The 22,737-nt window shown below is 41.6% G+C and overlaps 1 long non-coding RNA gene across 1 annotated transcript in view; it reads right to left on the bottom strand.

Annotated features, from left to right (window-relative positions):
• Window positions 1–22,737, bottom strand: part of LOC130169063 (uncharacterized) — a 35,978-nt gene that overhangs the window by 11,024 nt on the left and 2,217 nt on the right. Inside the window, exon 2 of the long non-coding RNA XR_008827784.1 lies at window positions 13,321–13,443. This is a non-coding gene — a long non-coding RNA (uncharacterized LOC130169063). The remainder of the gene's footprint in view (window positions 1–13,320; window positions 13,444–22,737) is intronic.

A 22,737-nucleotide genomic window follows, 5' to 3' on the forward strand; every position in this document is an offset into this window, starting at 1 on the left:
TTTCTTGTGATTTTATTCAGACATGACGGGACCACTTTGGAAAGAACAGCGATGCTTGCATATATATTTGGTGTTATTCTCTCACAAGGCTCATTTTGTCATCAAAACCTTAAAGCTGCCCTGTGGAGAAAACTGTTTACAGTCAGTGTTTCTCACAAAAGTTCATTGTGTGTATCCTTAAGGTCTAACAAACATGCTGAGTGCACTCCTTTCTGCTGAAAACAGTTGCAAGCCTGGTCTGTTTGAAAATTGTGAAACCTGCATTGTTTACATCCAGCTAGCTAGCAGACTGCACTGGCACCTTACCTGCATTAGCATTAGTAAATGGCATGAAACCATTGGTAGGAATCACATCACTAGTGTGCATGTGCACATGTAAAACAGGGACCCACTAATGAAAATCTCCATAGCCCTGCTATTGGCCAGAAACTCCACAGGGCATCTTTAATTAATGATCAATGTGAGTGCAAGGGAAGCTGGCCTCTGTGTTTGATCAGTGAATCCTACACCTAATACTATAACCCCAATAAACGTCTTTTTATTAGATACAGAAATATACCACCTTGTTGGGACTCACATGCTGTATATAGTGTTTTGGCAGATTTTTTGGATACATTTATATAGCACAGGTGAACAAAATGTGAGTTTAAGTTTTCTGTGCATGTTTTAATCTTGGGCTGTTGTGGCCCTCACATGTGCCCCGTCGAAAGTGTCACAGTAATGTATAGGTACGATGTACTGAATGTCACAAGCACTTGAGACTGACTCATTGAACTGCCATCATGTTTACACAATGAGGTGCATGTTTGAAATGAGCTTTAGTCTTTTGTGGCATGTGCGTCTGGGCCTGTCTATTCTAAATAACATTATGTGATCACACAATTATTTGTTACAATTATTGTCTGTGCCAACACTCATTATTGATTGCTGTAAAGATAATGATGTTATCTGACACTGCCATTATACTGGATAAAAGTATCGGTCACATAACATGTAGATCCTCAACGCATCCGCCTTTAGTCACACAAAATCAAACATGTCTGAGGTGTGGATGTTTATTGTGAAGCTTAATAACTCAAAGCTATTTGTGCTATGAGGTGAATGTTATTTAACTGCCATTCCAGTAGGTTTTGTCTGCAGGCCCATGCCATATGTCCTGCCAAGAGTGTTTACACCAAAAACCATTCGCTCTGAGTAACTCTGCGCAGCCAACCGGGCCATAAGTGGCGTCACGCAGCTGCTCCAGCCGTGGCCCGGTCTGAATCTGTGTTATTGTTACTGGTAGCATTACCACGCTTAAGTGCGACAACATAATTTGTAACAATAAGAACAAATTAGCTCGATGCCATCTGTGTACGGCATGTACATATAGCTCTGTGAATGGAGAGAGAGAGAGAGAGAGAGAGCGATACGAACCACACAAACACAGAGGAACGAGCCCTGCACACAAAACACGTGAGCACAAATGTCTCTCTACAGTTTGTCTCTCAAACACAAGCGGGCTCGGATTTCAGGCCTTGTGGTCTCCCAAAGATATATCGAAGTACACATCAGGCTGTGTGTCACTACTGTTTACAGGAAAGTGATTTATGGGGCTTTTTGGGGAGAAGAGGGAAGGGTGATATGGTCTGAATGAGTTTCAGAGAGAAAGTGAGAGGACGTCAAGCTACCATTAAATAACCACCGCGAAATTCATTAATGAGGATTATTTATCCAAGAAAAGAAAAGTTGAGCGAATATACAGCAATTCATGTCCATTATGACATAAAAGCCATTAGTGAATTAGTCTACAAAGTAATGTTTTTTGTCTTGTGGTATGTTGGATGTGGAAACTTGGCATAATGCTTGTGCAAATGCCAGACATAACTGCATGGGAGCAAGATAAACATAGTTTGCATGTTGTCAAATAAAGCAACTGCACCAGACATGTGGAAAATCTATGTTCCTCTGTGCTGTCTTCATATGACAGGCTCTTTGTGTTGGACACAGAGAGCAACTTGTCCGACGAGTAGGGTTCCATTCTATTTAGACTAAATGTGTGTATCCGTGTGTGTGTGTGTGTGTGTGTGTAGGAAGCTTATATCCTTGCACTTACAGTACAGGTCGAGCCATAGCACACGTGCACACTTCACAGGTCCCTAGCTGTGTATTCTCAAAACACTGACGTCTCGGGCAAATATGCCATTATGGAGGCATAGTGGCGTACTGTCAGTAGAGATAGAGAGCGAGATAAAAACCTCTCACACAGGAAAAAGAAAAAAACTCCACTCACAGTTGAACAGATATAAGGGCATGTAGCTTGTCACATGCAGGAAAGACAAATTTGAGTCTTAGCCTTTTGAAATACATACTTTTGACAAAAAAAAAAAAAAAACAGAGTTAGAAGAGGTAGAATTGGTGACCAATCTGTTCTGGTATGGCTGAGGTTGAAAGACTATTAATGTGTTTGGAAGTAGATAATAGAAAGATAAACCCAAAACCTCTCTGGGTCTCAGATTCACTTAAAGTCCAACTGACATTTGAATTCCTCACTGTATGTGTAAGGAAATGTTAACTATTATTAGCTGTTAGCTATTATTCACATTTTTCCATTTTATAAAAGAGGATGAAACTGTTTTTGGACATATTGTGGCGAGCACTAATGTAGGGAGAAATATCATGGCAGAAAAATAAATAAAACTTCCTCTCTAGAAAAAGTACTCTCCATGATTGATATTTTGTTTAACATGATTTTCCCACATGATAATGGAAAACTGGGGCTGGAAGCACATCTACACTTACTTCCTCATTGAGAAATCTGGATCAGGCCTCGTGCCCCGCCCACCACATCTGCTTTTGCTAGGCTAGCAGGTGAAAGAGCACAGAGTATCAAGATAGTCAGAGGAGGAAACATCAGAGAGACTCAGTCAGACCCAGACTCAGATGAGGAGTCTGTTGAGACCAGAATCAGAGACTAGCAGACGGATCAGAGCGGTTAGCGTAGTTATCTTTAGTTTCATTTATGTCGTTTGGTAGCTCGTTAGCTTGGTAGCTTGTAACTGGCAGTGGCTGACACAGTGTTGGTTGTGCTAATGCAAACTCTCTCTCTCTGTTCCTGCAAGTTGATAGGATTGGTTCCTTAGGTTATATGAGACATTTTTATGAGGCTGTCATTGGTTCACTGCAGTTCCAAGGTGGAAATACTCGGTCATGGTATTGACTGCTTATTTCGCTCATGATATATTTTGTATTATATAAAAACCATCAGATGGAGCTCACATGTTAACAAGGTTAAACACAGAGGATGTATATTATACAGATTTCATCTCAAAAATGAATGCAAAGTTCAGTTTGACTTTTCATAATAATATCAACACCAATTTGTATGAAATTACCCTCCATGATTATTGATTTCTACAGAAGTTTACATGTACAAATTCTATGTAGTTTTCATTTTCTCTCTGTGACACTGTGCCTGGTATGTAACCCTAATGAAATAGTGCTCTGTATATTTTTATAACTAGCACCATGTGTCTGTGTTACAAGGAAACATGATGGTATGTCATCAATGCCATCAGGACAAATTTCTCTCTATTTATTGCATTTGGCGATTTAAGCAATTTTGATTTTGATGGGGATCAAACTGAGCTGAACGATATCAGCCACATGTGCCGTGCTGCAGTTACAAACCACATGAAACAAAAAGAGGTGGGGGCGAGAGGAGGAGCGGGGCACCAATTCGGTCCAGATTCAAACACTCAGTGGAAGGTGGCCTAGGCTCAAACACCAAAAGACCACCCCAAAGTCACCCTGTGGTCTCGCCAAAGACAAATGGGGCGCTGAGGCTCGGTGGCATCACAGAAAAATAGATCCAGTTACGGTGATATACGGAGTAGCTCTGTCTTACTCTGTCTGGTGTTTTTGTTTTAATTGTTAAGTAGCACACTGCCAAGAATGCAAGGAATTCCAACAAAGATGGAAAAGAACTGGTGGAAAAAAAATCAAATTGATCCATAATGCCTTGTGTGCTTTGGCAGAGCAAGAATGGTCTTTTTTTTTTTTTTCTTTCTGGGAGGGTGAGACGAAGAAGGAGGTATAAGACCGGGAGTGTGGTGTTTATTGGTTTCTGCCAAGCCAGTCAGAGAAGCAAACACAAGCAGAGTGAAACCTGATCGACTGGCACCGTGCCTGGACCAGCGGTGGCGCAGTGCAGCGTCAGGGGAAAAACACTCACAAACATACACAAGCACAAGACCCAGGTCTCCAAATAATCACAAGATGAGCCAGCCAGATAAAAAAAAAAAAAACACATCACTGAATTTAAGGTAAAACCTACAAAAAAACCGTCTGAGCATGTCTTATGGACCAGACAGGGAACAGGAGAGCTGTGGATGATCGAGGATGACTTTTAAGAGTCTCCTCGGATGCGGGGAAGTTTTCCAATTGAAGTTTACTAATTCCATCCCCTTGATCCCATACCACTTTTCTCCACCCACATACACACACACACACACACACACATACTCCGGCCCAGCAGGAAAATCCCTCTGTGGCCAGGCATTTCTTTTTAACTTGATATGCTTGTGAATCACCCCCAGTGCTGCAGTGCTGCTCCACTAATGAACACAGGGCCCACAGACGGAGCTGTCCATGCCCTGCTACGCTCCCCGAGCGCACTGGAAAACAGGATCCAGCTGCCCAGCACCCTGTCATTATAGGAAAAAAAAACTCCCAGAACACCCTCTGCCTGCCCCTAGACCCGTCTCATCCCCTGACCACATCTCATACTCACCAATCATGCCTTCTGCAGCTAACCTTGGTCTGGACTTAACCTCAGGAACCTTTTCAACCCTGGCCCAGCTGGAGCAATAACCTGCATCTCACATTATTCATCTCTTGTTTTGATTACTTCCTTTATCAGAGCACCACAGCTAAGCGGTCCCACTTCCTTCAGCATAACCACACACTCGTACGGCACCTGAGATTCAGTTCAGTGACCGCAGAGCCAGAATAATCTTGGCAGTCTAGGAATTCAACTTCATTGCGCTGTTGCTCAATGCATTTTGTTTACATGCAGTGTCTGACTTCTGCTCGAAGCCTATCTCCATTTTCACGCCCGCTGCACACAGCTCCTGATAGTTGTCTTTATTTTTGTTGATGCAGTATACATACTATAGTGAAAGCGATAAATCTGCAGCGACAGTCTTGGATCTGTATCTGAAGCAGACACCAATATAAATATGAGCATGATGTATGGAGGGGGAGGGGGGTGGGGGATGGAGGAGAAGGGATTCAGGGGGTTGGCATGAAATTCCCATCTGATAACCTCTTCAAAGCGATGGGCTTGTGACGTGTGAGTCTTTGCAGCAGGATGGCATGGGAAACGGCACACAGAAACACACACACACGCACACACACACACACAAAAGGACACACAAACGCAGACAAAGGCACACACACACACACACCACATGCCCAGCTGATACCAGCATCAGGGTAGATTGAAGCCATATCTAATATGCTGAGTGAAAAGTAAACACAGCATTGTGGCATCAGGGCTTCCCGCTTACTGACAAACCATCTGACTCAAAACAAGCCCGGGGCCAGGAGGCTTCCAGGAGCCCAGGGTAGGGCTGGCTGGCCATAAAATACAGATGTACATACTCACATACACACACACACACACACACACACACACACACACACACACACACACACACACACACACACACGCACACACACACACGCACACACACACACACACACACACACACACACACACACACACACACACACGCACACACACACACACACACACACACACACACACGCACACAGGCACACACGCACACACACACCCACACACCCACACACCCACACACACACACACACACACACACACACACACACACACACACACACAATTACAATTTACAATTTGCACACCATATGTCACCTTATATCCGTATAGGTCCTTGATGTAGAGAAGGGAAATACACAGTATGGGAAACAAAAGGAAGAAACTTGAAGAAAAGGATCATTTGAAAAGTTTTAGGAGCCTGATGAAGCATTTCACAATAAAAGAAAGGTATGAGAAAGACAAACAAACCTGATGGATGGCTCATTCACCATCTTTTCTCAATCATATCACAATCACATATCTTCATCAGCTCCAACATCATTAACTGATGGAGTTTGCTCGGTTGCCATGGAGATAAATCCGCTGATGTGAATCCACTAGCTGTTAGGAGTACCTTCATAGCACTTTTTCTTAAGACTTCTCCTCCATGTTATCTTACACTTTAGGATTAAGACTAAAAGCTACAGTAGTAAGTGGAGCTGGAGTTGCACTGTACGAGGTCAAGAATCAACTTTGATGCATAATTTGTGGAGCAGAAATATGTTGTTTCTCTTGCTTATTTTCTTGTTAATAAGCTTGTGACACCTTAGATTTATCTGGGGGGTTATCACGGGGCCCCGACTCCTGGTTGGGAACTAGTGATGTAGAACATAACTCGTTTAAAGACTGAACACACAGGCTCACATGATGCATGCAGATTAACTCATGTAATACAAGTGCACGACTGAATCTTGTAATTCTTTAATTGTCCGACCAGGGATCTGTCCCGCACTGAGACACTGCTCTCTGTCTGTGCAGTGATATCCCCTGAGCTCTGTTTGTTGATGTGTCAAAAGCAAACACCTCGCTGCTCTGCGATATTTTGACAATGAGCCTGTGTGTTTGGCTGACTGGCGTTTAACAGACTCCCCTGCTGGCTGTGTTGTAGACACAATAAAGGAACCATCAGACGTGGCAGAGGGGGATCTGACTTCTTCCCCACCCACACCCTGTGCGACTCTCTGCTGCAGTCTGTCTTGTGGCCTGAAACGTTTCACAAATCATGTTAACAAATATCCCAGGCTGGGTATCCTGTGGTTTTTCACTCCAGAGTACAAGGAGTTGTGTGCTTTTGTTGTGGCCACAGAGATTCAAGATGATCTTGGAGAATGCTAGGAGCATGTGAAAAATATTTGTAGCCATAGAGAAAGGCCAATTGGTATTAATGGCGTGGCATGTGGTAGAGGCCACGGGAAGTATGTGTTTGAATCTCTGTGTGTGTGTGTGTGTGTGTGTGTGTGTGTGTGTGTGTGTTCGGTCTGGGTCACTCAGACACACTTGTTTCCCAGTAGGATGGATCTGATGGGGGCCACAGGGCAAGGAGCAGACAGATTCATCAGAGTCGTCAGCTCAGGGTGTCCGGTATCCCAGAGTGCAGTGCTGCAGCTGCCAATCCTGCATTGGCAGCCATGATGGGCTCCAGGTGGACAGAAAGGCAGCTTCAGATACAGACCCTTGCGTTAGGAGTGGGCTCTGCTTTGAAATACTGCAGAGGAGTAACTGCATCTAAGCTTCATCATATGTCCCGAAGGTGCTGCTTGTACAAAGTGGAATTTTTTTTTCTTTTTTATATGAAATTTACTGTATACAATGTTTATGTTGACAAAGACTCCATTCATTTAGGCTGAAAGGTCCTTCAGAAGGAAATATTTTATCACATTTTCCCCAAAATATATGTTTTTTTTATAATTTTTAAGATTTTGAGATATTCATTAGGATTTAAAATAAAGTTTCCCTGCTCTTTTTTTTTTACCAGAAAATATATACACAAGAGCCAAAATGTCTGACTTGAAAAGATTATTCTGGATTTTGGATGTGTAAGAGCATATTTAAAACTGTCAGTGAGTAGGTCAGTTTAAATGGTTTCTTATGTAAAACTACAAAATATTTAGGAAAGTCCTCAGCATTCATTTTTTATGCTCACAGTGTTTCTCAGCTTAGGTTAAATGTATTCATAAATACTCAAACCACTTGTTAGTTTGTCTGCAGTGTGAGAATTTTTCTTAGATCCTTATCACACATTTGAAAAATGACCTTCAGCAGAGCTCGCTCATAATAGATTTTTGTCTCTCCTCTCCTTCAGTGCAGGATGCCTTGTTAAATCCGGAAATTTGTGACAAGTTTGATTTAGGGCTGTTTGGACTGAAACAGCAGAAGCTCCTTTTAGCAATCAATCAAATCAAACTGAAAGCAGTTATTTTTCTAACCTGATGTGCATCGCAAAGGTATGAAGGCAAACCTATAAATATACCACTTCATTCAGCTCTGACACAACTTACACTTATCATGGAACGATTTTTCTTTCTCACACTTTACCCCCGGTGATGTACAGTACAGGCGTCCCGGCCACCAACTGCTGTACAAGAAAATGATAAAGTAATTAATTTGCCAATTTGTGAACAAAGAGTAAATAATGTCACATCTGACAGGTAATACATTTGATCTTTGAAGTTGATCTTTACTCTCAGCAGTAAAACAGACAGTTCAAACAAACACCAGAAATGTGGCAGTGAAAATCGGCTTTTACTAATATTGCATTCATCTTTTGCATGTTTTACACACGTAGCTTGTAGTCGACAGTGACATACAATTCATGCTCTTAACGCTTACTCTCATTTGTGTTGGCGCACAGTCACAAAAGTATAGGGCTGTGCAGTTAGTTAGTGATATGCACCTATATAATACTGCACTATTCACATATGAAACTAGAGATTTAGAATGGACCAAAAGTGAGACAAAGTTATACTTTTAAGTACAAGTCTAAAGCCTTGGCTATGAAGTCCTAAGTCAAGTCAAAGCCCCAAGCTTTGTGTTTTAAGAGCCAAATAAGCAATAAAGTGCAGCAGGAATTACTCCTAACTGGACAAATGTATGTGTAAGAATAATAAACATTTGATTGTCATAAATTTTATTTTCTGCTTTAATCAAAAAGCCAATGGAAAGATTTCATTACCTTTTTTGTCGATGGAACCAGAGTGATGTTAATTTCTGGGTTGGCCAACAAAAATACGTAATCCCTGCAGCATTCTATCATGGGGCTAAACTTACTGTGAATTGATGCAGTGATCACAAAAATCTCATGGGTTTTGCTGTGATTGCATTGCTTTGAAAAGTAGTACTAAAGGGGATAACCTGGTAATATTGTGGCAAGCAAATGTCTCATCAGCAGCATCACTGCTTTTTAATTTCACATTATTAATTTGGATCCACAGGTGTCACATTTTATATTTTGGATTAAGAGAAGTTTCAGGGTCTCTATTCGCTTCTACCTTCTCATGTGTTTGAAATCAGTGCCCACTCAGAAACACTTGTCTTGCAAACTGAAAAGAGAAAGACATGCACCAAGCTGATGGCAGGGTTTTAGAGGCGAATTTCCAACTGACATCAAAAGCCTAATTAAGATGAGAACCGCTGTGGTAGTGTCTCAGGTAAGATCAACAATCCAGTAATTGACAGCTCCGTCACTTTCTGGAGGACTGATCCCAGCTTAAACAAACAGCTTTGACATTTGCAGTGTGGATTGCCAAGGATATCCTGCAGTGACTTTGCAGGATTAGGGATGTGGCGGGTTTTTTTCACCATGTAATTTTTATCACCTTGAAGTAAAAGCACGATATAGCAGCTGGGTGTGAAAACAATGCTAACATGGCACGGCACATGGACAAGGCTGACAGTGTGTAATGGCCTCTTCAGGATGCTCAGCTTCTTGCTCCTCCTGAGCAGGTGCTGAGAGAAATCTTGTAGGTGTGAATGTGATCATTGTTCTCTTAAGCTTATCTGTGTTAAGGACAAGGCTTTGGAGATCGACAGCCACTGAAACCAACATTGCAATTTCTATTATTAGGTCTAATGTAGACACGCATAAAATAATGGCAAAGTAAAATAAATGCAGATATAATGACAATAAAAAAAGAATGAAATAGTACAAAAATAATACAAACCCATGCCTAACGGCCAAGTATTCCCTTGCTACCTCAATGTAATAGGACCCACATCCAGAAATCACTTCGATCCAGATGGGACAGATGTGCTTCAGCAGGCAGACAGTGAAACTGCCCAAGATTAAAACCTCTAGATCTCAAATCCTTTAAAAGCATTTTTGGTGTCAGGGTAATCCAAATATTTGTCACTAAAAGACACACAAACACACTGTCGCCTCAGAGGTTTTTTGAATTCATCTGGGAATAGTTTTTCTAGTCTCCATAACAAACTGAATGGAAGTAGACTTTTAAAAATTTAGAAGCAGTTTGTATGTTTCACTTTTTAATAAAGCAAGACCCTCCCTGGAATTATTTATGTTTTCTTTCTTTTAAATCCCCCTAACTTGAAACGAAAAAAACTAAAAACTAAAAATACCGTGACAGCCTCCTGCCAGGATATTTTTGACTATTTGGGGCCGTGGAAACAACTAACATATCACCAGCTTTTAGGTTGATACAGGGAACTTATTAGCAAACCGTTGCTTATTTACAGCATTAGCATTCATTTGGAGTCATGTCTCTGGCCTTTTGATGAATTTAAGTACTATATTCACTCTGTTTTAGGTCTCCACTAACTCCTGATGAAACTATCTGACTCTCTCGACTCTCTTTATGTTCACCAGCTAAACTCTTGGTGGCAGCTTTGAACTTTTTTGCTGAAAACAGCTGCTTGTTGTTGTGAGGTGAGACTGAACTAAAACAGTAAACTTGAGGGGTAGACGGCTAAACAATGAGCTGAAAGATGCTATAGAGACTGAAGCTGAGGGGAGCTGCAGAGTCAGGTGATCTGCAGCTTCATCAGTACTTGTGACTCTTTTAAATTTTCACATTGCTTTTTTATACATTGCTTTTATAAAAAATATAATAATAATAATATATAATATATTCTATATAATATATAAAAAAGTAAAGCCAAACTGGTACAATTCACTTCACAATTAATAACTACAAGAAGCAAAGCACAAATAATCATTAGATTAATTAAACTCTAATAAAGGTAATTGAATTATAATTTCTACCACAGCCAACAATGCATATATTAAAAGCACTATTAAAAATTGCTAAATCTTTCACTTGTGAATCTTACTGCAACTTAATTTTTTGAATTATGAACTTCTAAAAAAGTGGTTATTACTGTCACTGAACTATTGACCTGAGCACAGATGGCAGATCAGTGGTTAATGATGGACTGAATGCTAAAAATACCAACGTGCACTGACAAAAATAATTTCAAAAAAAATCTTCCCTACCCAAAAAGACAGACTCCCCTCCCTTCAGCAAAAAGAGAAAACACATAACCCTCACCCTATTCTGCAAAGCATTAAAGATGCCCCTCTGCTTGTGACTGTTAACAACTTTACCTCATCACCATCAGAGAGATGATACAAAAAAAGGGAAAGGAAAATTAGTAATACATTAACATAACGTATCATATTTTATGGCATTTCTCACTATGACAAATATTTCCAGCTCCGTGTTTATCTCCTTGGCAGCCGAGGTGCCGGTTTTACCCAGCAGAGGAAAACACGCACAGACATGTCATCATGATACAAACACAACTGCAGTGCTAATTCAATTGCAGCTTGTATTTCTTCTCTTAACAGGCTGGATTTGTGGATCAGCTTTTCTGACCCAGAGCAGTGTGTGGGAGCAAAGCCTGCGAAGGGGGGAAAAGAGCATGCATGTGTTTGTGTGAGTGGGAGAAAAAGAGAGAGAGTTAACGTGGGATCCTGATCTCTCTGGGACTTACTCATTCCCAAATGTAATGTAAAACCTATGGGACAATGAGGGGCTACACAGTGCTGAGCTTTACCCGGGCCAGAGAGTCCACCCAACATGTTGTCAAACCATGAGGAATTTATTACTAATGTTGGTCAGCTGTAGCGACAGGGGGCGGGGGCTTTTTTCCAGAGAGGAAAAAGAGAAATCATTAATTATCTACACCGCCACCCTTGATCATTCCCTGAATTTCAGCTGAGTTTATCTCCAAAGCGTGTGTTTCCATCCCGACTGAGTCTCTTCAGCTAGCGTGTCCATTTATAAAGCTCGTGGCTTAACAGCAGGGTCATCCGCTGACCTCACCATTGACAGCCAATGGTGTGAAGGATTGGAGGCAGACAAGGCAGAACAAAGCAGACATGGCAGCAGAATATGTGCTGTGATCCAGACCTTGGCCTTAACATTGGCCTTCAGCCTCTTTCCCAATGGGCAAAAAGGGTGTGAAGCATTATAACAATCGACTTTAGAAGAATGTGCAGGTACGAGAACTATGGCTTCATAAACAGATATATATATATATATATATATAAAAGAACAAAATAGGTGGTTGTCTTTGAAGTTGCTTTTGTGTTTGAGCTGCAGTACTAACACTGTGGTGGGTTAGGTTTTCTGTTATAGCAATTACTATTGCACCATTGCAGTATTCTCCATTCTTCAGTCAGCACATTGATAAAGCAGACAGAAAGAGTGGACAGTGCAGAGAACAATATGCACGTTAGTGTGTACGGACCATAAACAGCCCTGTGTCTGAAACGTCTGCGCTGGTACACGCTATGTTGTCCAGTTTGAGTAATTGTCCCATTAGTTTAAAGGTTTTTATTTAAAGGATTGCACAATTACATCATATTATAAGTATGTATCAACTCTGGAAAGTTATCACAATAATTTAAGGGTATAAGTGTCATAATGGTCAACAGCAGAAATACTGCATTCATTTTGCAATGTAATCTACCAGGAATGTGCACTCGCACCATGTGGTTTGCCAACACAGTGCATGACCAGATGATGTCATATTATGTTGCAACAAAAGCAGGCCTGGTCCCAGAACAAAATGACTTAGGATGCAGTGTAGGGTGCAGTGCAGACACCTAACAGTGATCGTTGCCTGTCCAAACCTGATTATCATCCAGTTCATACCCATGTACAGCCGCTTTTATATGCTTTTGTTATTTCATCTAATATCCTTGTTTGGGCCACTCATGTTTCCAAACTAGACTATAAACAGTATGAGTTAGAAATGAAACACTGTGTGTTACGAATCCCAAGATCGGTTCCTGTTATACAGATTATGTTGGAACACAACTGGAAAAAGTTGTAAACATTAGACATACCAACACAGGCTCTTCTTCACCGAGGTCGTCCGGCACTTGTTGAAGTTGTGGGCCAAGAGGTGGGGGCGAGTCAGGTGGCGGGAGTGAGCTGGTGGTAGCAGTCACTAAACTTGCGATGGCTTGGCTGACTTAGTCTTTATAACAACTTTGTTGCAGGTAAGGTCTATTATCTGCAGCTGTGGAGGCGTTGTGCTGCTAGTGTTTGACTTCGACTTCCCCAGCTATGTCCAAATATCCATACAATGATATTTGGACAATTATCAAACACTATTAGAACGAAGTCGGGCCACTTTCAAAAAATGTGTTTTAAACAATACATTTTAAAAATGTACTTTTTTACATGTGCACCCACCATTATGGATGTTTCTTCGATTAACCCACATCACATCCTGAAGGCTCAGCTTGTTTCTGTTGTGCCAAATCAGTTCCTGAGACGCCCTCTGGACATTCAAAAGGCAGTGCCAATACCATGGACCTGTTGGTATAAGAACAGAAGCAACAAGAAGAAAACTCATTAGTTCTGACACTGAACTGCTCCAGTAATCCATTCTATCAAGAAAGTATCACAAAATAAATATACCTGCAGCTATGCTACAAACAGTATGTCAGCTAGCATGCAGCAGACAACCTAAAGCTAACAATCCAACATATACAAGCTATACATCAGCCTGACAAGCAACTCACTTCTAAACACATGACTTCTGCATCAGCCATTTTTTGATAATCCATCTCAGTGTTCCTAGATACACTAATATGCCCTGAAAAGTTTTCCATATTGTGCAGAGTAGTTTTTCGTTTACAGAAGAGGTGAAATATGTTCTGTTGATTAAAAATGTATATCTAGGGGGCGTCGTGTAGCGTAGTGGTTTAAGCAGGCGCCCCATGTGTAGAGGCTACAGTCCTCGCTGCAGTCGGCCCCGGTTCAAATCCCGCATCGGACGGCCTTTCACTGCATGTCATTCTCCCTCTCTCTGCCTCCCCGTTTCCTGTCACTCTCCACTGTGCTGTCCATTAAAGGCATAAAAGCCCAAAAAAATATACTTTTAAAAAAAAAAAAAAAAAATGTATATCTAATGAAAAATAAATAAATAAATATATACATAAGAAAATCTGCTAGTCCCACCTTTCACAGCAACCAGCCTGTTGCACTTGAAAATGTATTGTGCATCTGAAATAATCCTGGACTCCACTTGTCATTCCCACCAGTCTTACAGTTGTCATCATTGTCTTGACAGTTACACTCAGACTGTCACACATTGTCCTTTAACTGCTGTGTTACACTCAGTAAAACTGGCTCAGGTTTTTATGGGATGCTGCTAAACCTGGCCAGACACGTTTAGTTTATGCTCATGTTAGAGCAATTGTGTTTATTATCCCGATGTGTATTTCTAGGTTATTGGACGGCAGTTAAAATTAGTGGAAGAAGGGAGGGGAGGTAACCTGACGCGCCAGATGGTTTGCTACATAGAACCTTCTGGGAAGGCTTCCAAAAAACTTGGCAGGTGATTGGATAAACCATCTGTCTATCATATGACGTAGTGGGAGAGCGCCGCTGAGGAAACACAACTTTTCTTTTCATTGCTACTCTTTTTGTCTTTTTTCCTTTGTTTAAGTTCTTACTCTTGTATCTACATTTACCATATTGAGTACACGTCTGTATTGCTTATATATATGAATGATTTTCAATAAAGATTGAAAAAAACATCAAAAACAACTCAAACAACAAGCCCCAGTCTGAGGAGCTTTGAGAGCTAGTTAGCGTGTCATCTTTGTCAGGGACATTTGTGCATAAGAGGCACAAACAGCAAAACTACATAAAGCTAGATATAAAACAGTCGCTTGTCCATAGCTGCCGGTAGCTCCTCCCTCGTAGGTTGCTGATTGGTCCAAACCACTGTGGTTCGACCACCAGCGAATAGCTCGAAGCCTGGAAAGATGGATTCTCGCTTCTCTGTGAGAAATCCAGCCTCCTCGCAAGGGGAACTGAAACTAGCTGCGAGAAACATGATTCAATCCATCTTTTGCATGAGCCTTAATCACTGTCGAGAATGTAAAAGTGTACTGATTTTTGAAATAGACTCATGAAAAAATTATGTGGATATTAGGTGACTACACATAATGTATCAATATTTAATACACATACAGTAAGTCGCCACATTTTGTAGGATTTTCACAACATGAAATGGAGATTACATATTTATAACATGAAACCCACAAATTAGATGAGTAGAGACAAAACATTGGTATTTGCAGGGCAGATAGGGTATAACAAAAGACGCCATTGAGTTGCATTATGGGAAGTGTAAGATGTAGTGTTCTAAAGCTTGACTCATACTGGGACTAAAAGTTAGGAAACCTCAGCCTCTGCTGCTTCATTTGTTTCCATTGTTCTTTTAATTTGTCTCTGTGCAATACTCCTGCAGCTTAAATGTCTACACAGAATTTTAATTTAAAGAGCTTAATATGATAAAAAAAATATGAATCAACACCAAGTAAAATTTTGATTTGACATAATACATTCCAGCCTATGAATTGTAATCCATTTTTAAATAACTGCTCTCTTTGTAGATTATCTGTGTAGATTTTATCTTTAATATGATTAAGAACCAGATGACAGGGACAGCAGGTATCGTGTAGCCAGGAAATTGATAAGGACTCAAGGGTACTTAGGCTGGGGGCATGGTCGATTGTGTGTTGAGAGTCTCTCTTACCATCACCCTGCTGCAGAAGTACTCCTACATGGCTTCTTATGCATACAAAATATGTCAGTTGCATCTCAAGCAGGCAAACAGGCAGACAGGTAAAGTTTCTGGCTGCTGTCCAAAAGCCATGAGTCACAGATCAGAGACAGCAGATGGTGTGATAGCTCAGCTCCTTGTTAACTTTGGCAGAGGACCGCAGGGTGCCTCGCCGGATCCCATCCCACCCAACCCTCTACGTTCCTCCTCAGCACACAACATCATCAACAGTCTATCATAAAAACAGAATCATAAATCACAAGAAGCCTCAATAAAATTCAACAGGAAACAAAATGTGAAACAGTCTAAGAGGAAAAGTTATTTTTGGAAGGAGGGGAGCAAATTGCTCGCAGTGAGGGAAGATGATATTTTCTTAGCAAGTGTACATGGCCTGTGTGTTTATATCTTAATTTGTTATTGTTGTACATTGCAGTATAATCTCTGTACAATCACAAGGAGTTTGACAAATGAGTCTGGAGCACACTGCCAAGCTGACTGCGCAATTGCATAACTCTCACTTCTGAGATTCATTAATAGCTGCGTAATGGAAAAGCAGAGAGCAGCAGCAGCAGCATTACAGTCCAGTGACTGAGAAATTTACAACTTTTTTCCTCACTTGACATCTTTGAAAAGTCGCGAGACAAGACAAATTCTGTGCGTAAATAACCATAGTGCTTCAGGGAGACACATTCCAGATCAGACGACAAATAGCCATTAACAGACGTGTTATCAATCACACAGGTACAGTGCACTGTCACTGGCTCTTTTCATGCATTCCAAACGACAGTCATAACTTTGACCTGACAAACCCAGTCAGCTTGAGCAACTTCCCCAATCTATCACAGCTGTCAGAGGCACAGCACAGCTTTGTTCTGATTAATTACACCTTTGCTGGTAGGAGCTGTCATTCAGCCAAACAGGTGATATACACACTATCAAGATGTTGTGAATGAACATGAATGAGCGTGGGTGTCATGAGTCAGCCGCCAAATATTCAAATGAACATTATAAGACAGAGACAGAGAAAGAGAGAGCGAGAAAAACTAAACAAGGAAACCATTTGGCTGCCCCGAGGCAAAACTATCGAGTCTTCACTGTCCAAGAAAGCAGAAGAAGTGCTACCAGTGTCAGAAGATCAGAGTTGCTGCATTAGAGTGACGAGTGAATGCAATTTCCCCTGAGAGAGATTGTATCATAATGATGTCAGTGTCTTTCTGTACACATAATATGTTTGAATAAACCTGCAGGGATCTCAAGGGAACTCCAGCATGCAGCAGAGTTACAGTAATGTGTTTAAACTGGCAAAACACACATCCAACCATGAGTCTCCTTGAGAAACATTTCAAAGCTCATAAACTAAACATTCATTTACATCCATTTCTTGCAGATCATGTGAGATATTGTTCCAAACTGGACACATTAGCACAATAAACATCCATTCTGTTGGTGCATGCATGTTAGCAGATAAAGAAGTAGCAATATACAGTGTGCATTAGTGTGAATGTGCTCACGGTATGAATGTTAGTGTGTGTGTGTGTGTGTGTGTGTGTGTGTGTGTGTGTGTGTGAGAGTGCGTAAATACTGTATTTGGCGCTGAAGTCACAAGTGAGTAGCCTCAGCTGTACTTTGTGTTTAGCTGAAATTAGCAACTGTTAACATGCTAAATAAAGATGGTGAACATTGTAAACATTATACCTGTTAAAGTTTGTGAGCATTGGCATTGTGAGCATATTAGTTTGCTGATGTTAGCATTTAGCTCCAAGCTCCACTGTGCTGCTAGTCCTGTTTTCATGACAATCTATCATCAATAAAGGCTCTTTTATCTTATCTTGAGCTAAACACAAAGTACAGCTGAGGCTAATGCAAAAAAACAGTTTTGCAGTTCATGAACCGAAGTGATAAATAAAAATTCTGACCTGATGATGGCATTAGATGAAGTCAGGGGGTCACACAATTCATTTTAGGGGAAAAGAAATATAACTAATTTAATGACAATCCATTCAATAGTTGTTGAGGCTGCGCTCCTTACTGTGAGTGTCTGTCTGTGTACTGACTTCAGTGAAACATGATCAGGAATCAGTAACTAATTTTCTCTATTTTCTCTGGTAATCACACCTGTTAAGTGTGTGTATGGTGTGTGTGTGTGTGTGTGTGTGTGTGTGTGTGTGTGTGTGTGTGTGTGTGTGTGTGTGTGTGGGTGGGTGGGTTTTGTATCTACAGCAGGTCACGCTCGCCCTAATCCCTGTGTCCGTTATCCACAACATCCAAAACGTCTCAAACTACAACTTCCGCTGAACCACACAGCAGCCCAGGGTACAGTGCAGTTCAGTGGTGGCTCGCACCAGGTGCAGCTGCACACGTGCTCAGTGTTTTACTCTCCACTGCACTTTCCACAACACCAGCATCCTGACAATAATGCATATTCTCATGCCAACACACTTCCCCCTATTAACGTTTCATGGCTTTCAAATCTACTAGAAGGGTTTCAATGAGGCAGCTGCTGAAGGAACAGGACGTGAGGACTTGTGTCCAAGGACAATGTGTCTCAGTTGACCATTACACATAAGCACAGTGGCCTCCAGAGGCTAAATGTAGACCACCATGATACAGCCCTAGAGAGTCTCAAGTGTTAAAACATGTCTGGGAGCAAACTGAGACACTTCACTCTGTGTGCTCAGGTTGACTCGAGGGCCAGTAGGTCGTCTGCATGCTAACGCTACAAAGCTCACAGTACAATCATGCCTCCTGATCCTTATCTGAGCAACAGTGATGCAGACCTGCTCTAAGACGCTTTCGCTGCGCGCCGCTCCACAAGCAAAAGCTTTTTAAAGATTGACTTTCTTTGTGCAGGGGGAAGCTCTGAAGCTCAAAGGAACAGCTCTGGCTGGTGTTTTATTACATTGTGTTTCTTCAATGGCCTAACGCTTGAAAACAACTTTCCAGCTGAGCAATTCTAGCATTAACAAGTCGTTCATCTTTGATGAGCTCCATATGCAAAAAAACAAGAGGGAAAAAAAGAGCCTGTGATCAGAGAAATAAAATCATATGTATATTCTGTCACGCCTCACATCCTGTGGAGCGGTGCAAAATGTGGTGTGCTTGAAGGAAAACAAATAGCATGTCCCAGCACAAGGCTGTGTTTGTTTCTGCTGCTTTCATTGGAATTGCATGAGCAAATGTGAGCCTTGAAAACGAATGTGCAGCTTAAAAAATTGTTTTTACATGATTTATTTCTTCTATGGCGGATTGCAGGAATACTTTGTCTTATCTTCAGGAAGTATTCCAGCCTGCTGCAGGGACATGTCAGGAGCCAAGATCTCTCCTGCTCACAAGCAGTATTGTTCCCTGCAGCTATATTCTCAACCTTGGGTGGTCACTTTACATTTTCTTCTGCCTTTTTTCCACTCCCACTGTTTCAAACATTGCAACACAGTGATGATGAGCAGTGGTTTTTATCTCAGTCTGACGGGCCCTGTTGTGTCTTTGTCTCAACTAGGAACACCCCCATTTCCCACACACACACACATACACTTACACACATGCACTGTCTGCATGGAAGACAAACACATTCATGTCATACTGTATCTGCAAGACAAAAAGCCTCCCGTCGCCCAACCCCACCCAGATCTTCACAGTCGACAGTCAAGTTATGGGTCAGTCGAGCTGGCTTGAGCTCACATCCGTCTTGCCTTTTGACACACATCACAAATGAAAAACGAGACAAACGAGATTTCCACATAAAGGGTTGGAGGGATCATCTTCAGTGTCTGAGGCGGCTTGCAGCTCTGGGTTCACCAGAGTACACATGCACAGAGATACGCACGTACACACACTTGGCTCAGACAAGAAAAGGGGTTTTTTAACTATTTAATTTGCTGTGTTTTCCACGGTTCTCAACAGAACCTATTCTGTGTCAGATCACATTATTCCTTTAAACCACCATTCAACCAGCTACACTGCATACAGTATGTACTATGTAGTGTGTATGTGCCAAGCCAGTGTGGCAGATCCTAGGTCACAATAGTTCTGCTCAGTTTAGCTCAGTGATGTTAAAAGAACATCAGCACCCTGCGGTGAGGTTTATGCTTTGGTGGTGTATACTATGTGCCAGTGAAAGGGGAACCAGGGATAGAGTCATCAGGATTGTGGGATGACCCTGGGTTCATGGTGTGCCCCCCCGCTGTTCGACCCTTTCATCAAGCAGCCCAGTTGTTGGTTTAGCTCAGGCCCTTCTCAGCAGGCCTTGGCACAGGGGAGAGCCCGTGGCCAAAGAGGATTTGGTCAGAGGAGGAGGGAAGTCTGCTCACGCTCAGCAGCAGCTTTTCCATTATCAAGCACCACCTACTTCCAATCATGCGTTACCCCCAAATCCTCCCCGTGCCTGCAAAACCGGCAGGGCCAGATCTAGCAGAGAAGAGATCAAGTCTAAATATTCCCTAAAGTTAGCACAGAGAAACAAAGACACAAACTCCCACTAATGCACCATCACACCTTTCAAAACACTTGCGTGGGTTTCCAACAAAGTTAGCGACATCAATCACGTTTCCTTAGAGATGTCTTATATGTTATTACAGCATTTATCTTTTAGTGGTGGAGTGGCACATCACAGGCGAGGAGATAATGACACGCTTTATTGAAATGGAGACGAATGCACCCTCTCCTCACCATGGGTGGTCTAGTGAGGAGAACAGCATGGAGAAGAGCCCCACAGGCAATTAACATGCAAGCCAGACTGAAGATCTCTGGTTTATGCATTACACACAGCTGGGCTCAAGATATCACTCAAGAACATCATACTACAGAGTGTGTGCATGTTTTTGAGCTTTAAGAGTAACAGCGTGCGTGTGTCAGTGCATGTGCCGTCTGTGCCCGACAGTGTGAGAGTGGTGGTGGAGAACGTAAATCAAAAATGATTCTCTGTTTACAGCAGCAAGTCTAAACCAGCAGAATCAGGAGGCTCTGTGGGTTGGTCCTAACTGGAAGACAACACCAAACACAGATAGACAGAAACTAATTAGTCATATGTTGCATTTGATGTTGTTTTTTAGTTTGAACTATTGTTTTTTTTCTCAGCCTTTTTTAAATGATTTCTTCAATCAGTTTTACATTTAAAGGGACACTTTCATAAAGCTGGAGTACAAATCACAGACAGATTAAAACAAGACTAACAGTCTACAGTTATTTTAGCAACTCTGAGTCACTTTAGTTATGCATGCTAATGTTCACAATGCTAACATTGCTAATGTTAAGCAGGTAAAATCTCTTATTATGATCACTGTTAGCATGTTAGCACGCTAATGTTTACTAATTTGCACTACACACATAGTACAGTTGAGACAGTATTGGACAACAGACTTCATGATGGCACTAGATGAAGAGTTAGGGGATTGTCAAAGTCCTTTCAGTTTTATCCAAATTTGTAAGATAAGTCAGTCTGGACCAAGGTGGTGAACCGACAGATCAACACTGCCATCGACAGAGACACGTCGCTAAGAAGAATGCCCAGAAAATCCAATCTGAGATTACTCAAGTGATGTCACACATGCTGTGTAGTACAGCCTGTCGCTAGTAAACTGACTTTGACATGTAAAATCTGTTGAGTGGACCTCATAAGTGAAGCATGACGTATGATTTGAGACAGAAACAGAAATTTGAAGACTGTGTGATTTTTGACAAGGACTCTACTTCTACAGTCCTTCAGTGTGTCCGAGGTGCATTACAACCAACCGCAGTAAAATAAAAATAAAGTAAAAATACAGCTTAATGGACAGAAAGAGCAAGAGATTCTGCAACGCAAACTGTTTAGCAAGGTCTCATTGTTTAATTTATCTTATGAATAACTAAACCACTACCAGAGAGAGGGAGAATCCAAATAAAGATCTCATCTTTGTCCAGACAGTTCCAACATGAGACTTTGTCTTTTTCTCTCTTACTTCTAAGTTTCAAAATCAAGAAACTGTCCTCTTGTCTCATTCTGATCCTCATTTCTTTGCCTCACATGTGCGATACAGACTCTTTTATTGGCTTTTGAGAAGATAAGCATGAGATCCAAATTCAGATTTTTTTTTTTTTTACTTTAAAATATGAAGTCAGCATATCAGAAATTTGTCTCAGTGCTGCAATTCAAGTTTTACAAGCTGCAGAGCCTCAGTTAAAAAAAAAGTGATCCACAAAGCAACAGAAACAATATCAGAGAAAAATGACCAACACAACTACATTTGACTTTATAAATCCAATGTAACAGATTTGTGTGGCCATCCTGCTGGGAGACACCACATCATTCATCATCTCATTACAGAGGATTATAAGAAGGAAGAAAAATGGATGGTTGAACCTACTTTCTGGAGAGTCACCATCATTGGACGAGACTGGTAAGTGGGTGTGACATTGAGCATAAACTAGTCCTCATTGGTGGACTGCTGTGTCTGCTAGTGACGGCAGCTGATCTCTGGGATTGTGCACAGTCAGGTGCAGCAGTCAGTCAAAGCTCTGGCTCCCACTCAGCAAGTTGGCGAGCTGCCCTGAAACACTCACCCAAAGCCACAAGAGATACCTGCAATTTGTCACCCCTATAAAATAACATTCTGCATCTAAATTGTCATTTAGAGGCAGAGAAGTTTGTGTTCCTACAGGGAATAGCGCTTAGCGCCATATCTGTGTTTCTTACAAAGCATTTTATTATAAAGAAACCCCCCCAACCCCCCAACCCCCACTGCATCCCCCAATCCACCCCATCTCTCCCAACTCCAAGCGTGGTGTTTTTGTGGCAGTTGGCAGGGACGGAGGAAGGTTTTAAAGAAGACATTTAATCTTTCCTGGCTGAGAGGCTTTCATACTAGTCAGTGTAAAGACGGGCAGGAAAAGCCTAGAGGGCAGTGCATCAATTCTTTGTTTGACGACTGGCTTGGCAGATTGCCAGAGCCTGATTTCTCACACCATGCATGCCACAGCACACCTCAGGCTTAGGAGACAGAGAGACACATGGAAAGATTGACGAATGAATTAAGATCGTGAAATTTTACTCTGTATCA

The sequence above is a fragment of the Seriola aureovittata genome, chromosome 5 (genome assembly GCF_021018895.1).
Source record: "Seriola aureovittata isolate HTS-2021-v1 ecotype China chromosome 5, ASM2101889v1, whole genome shotgun sequence".
NCBI lineage: Eukaryota > Metazoa > Chordata > Actinopteri > Carangiformes > Carangidae > Seriola > Seriola aureovittata.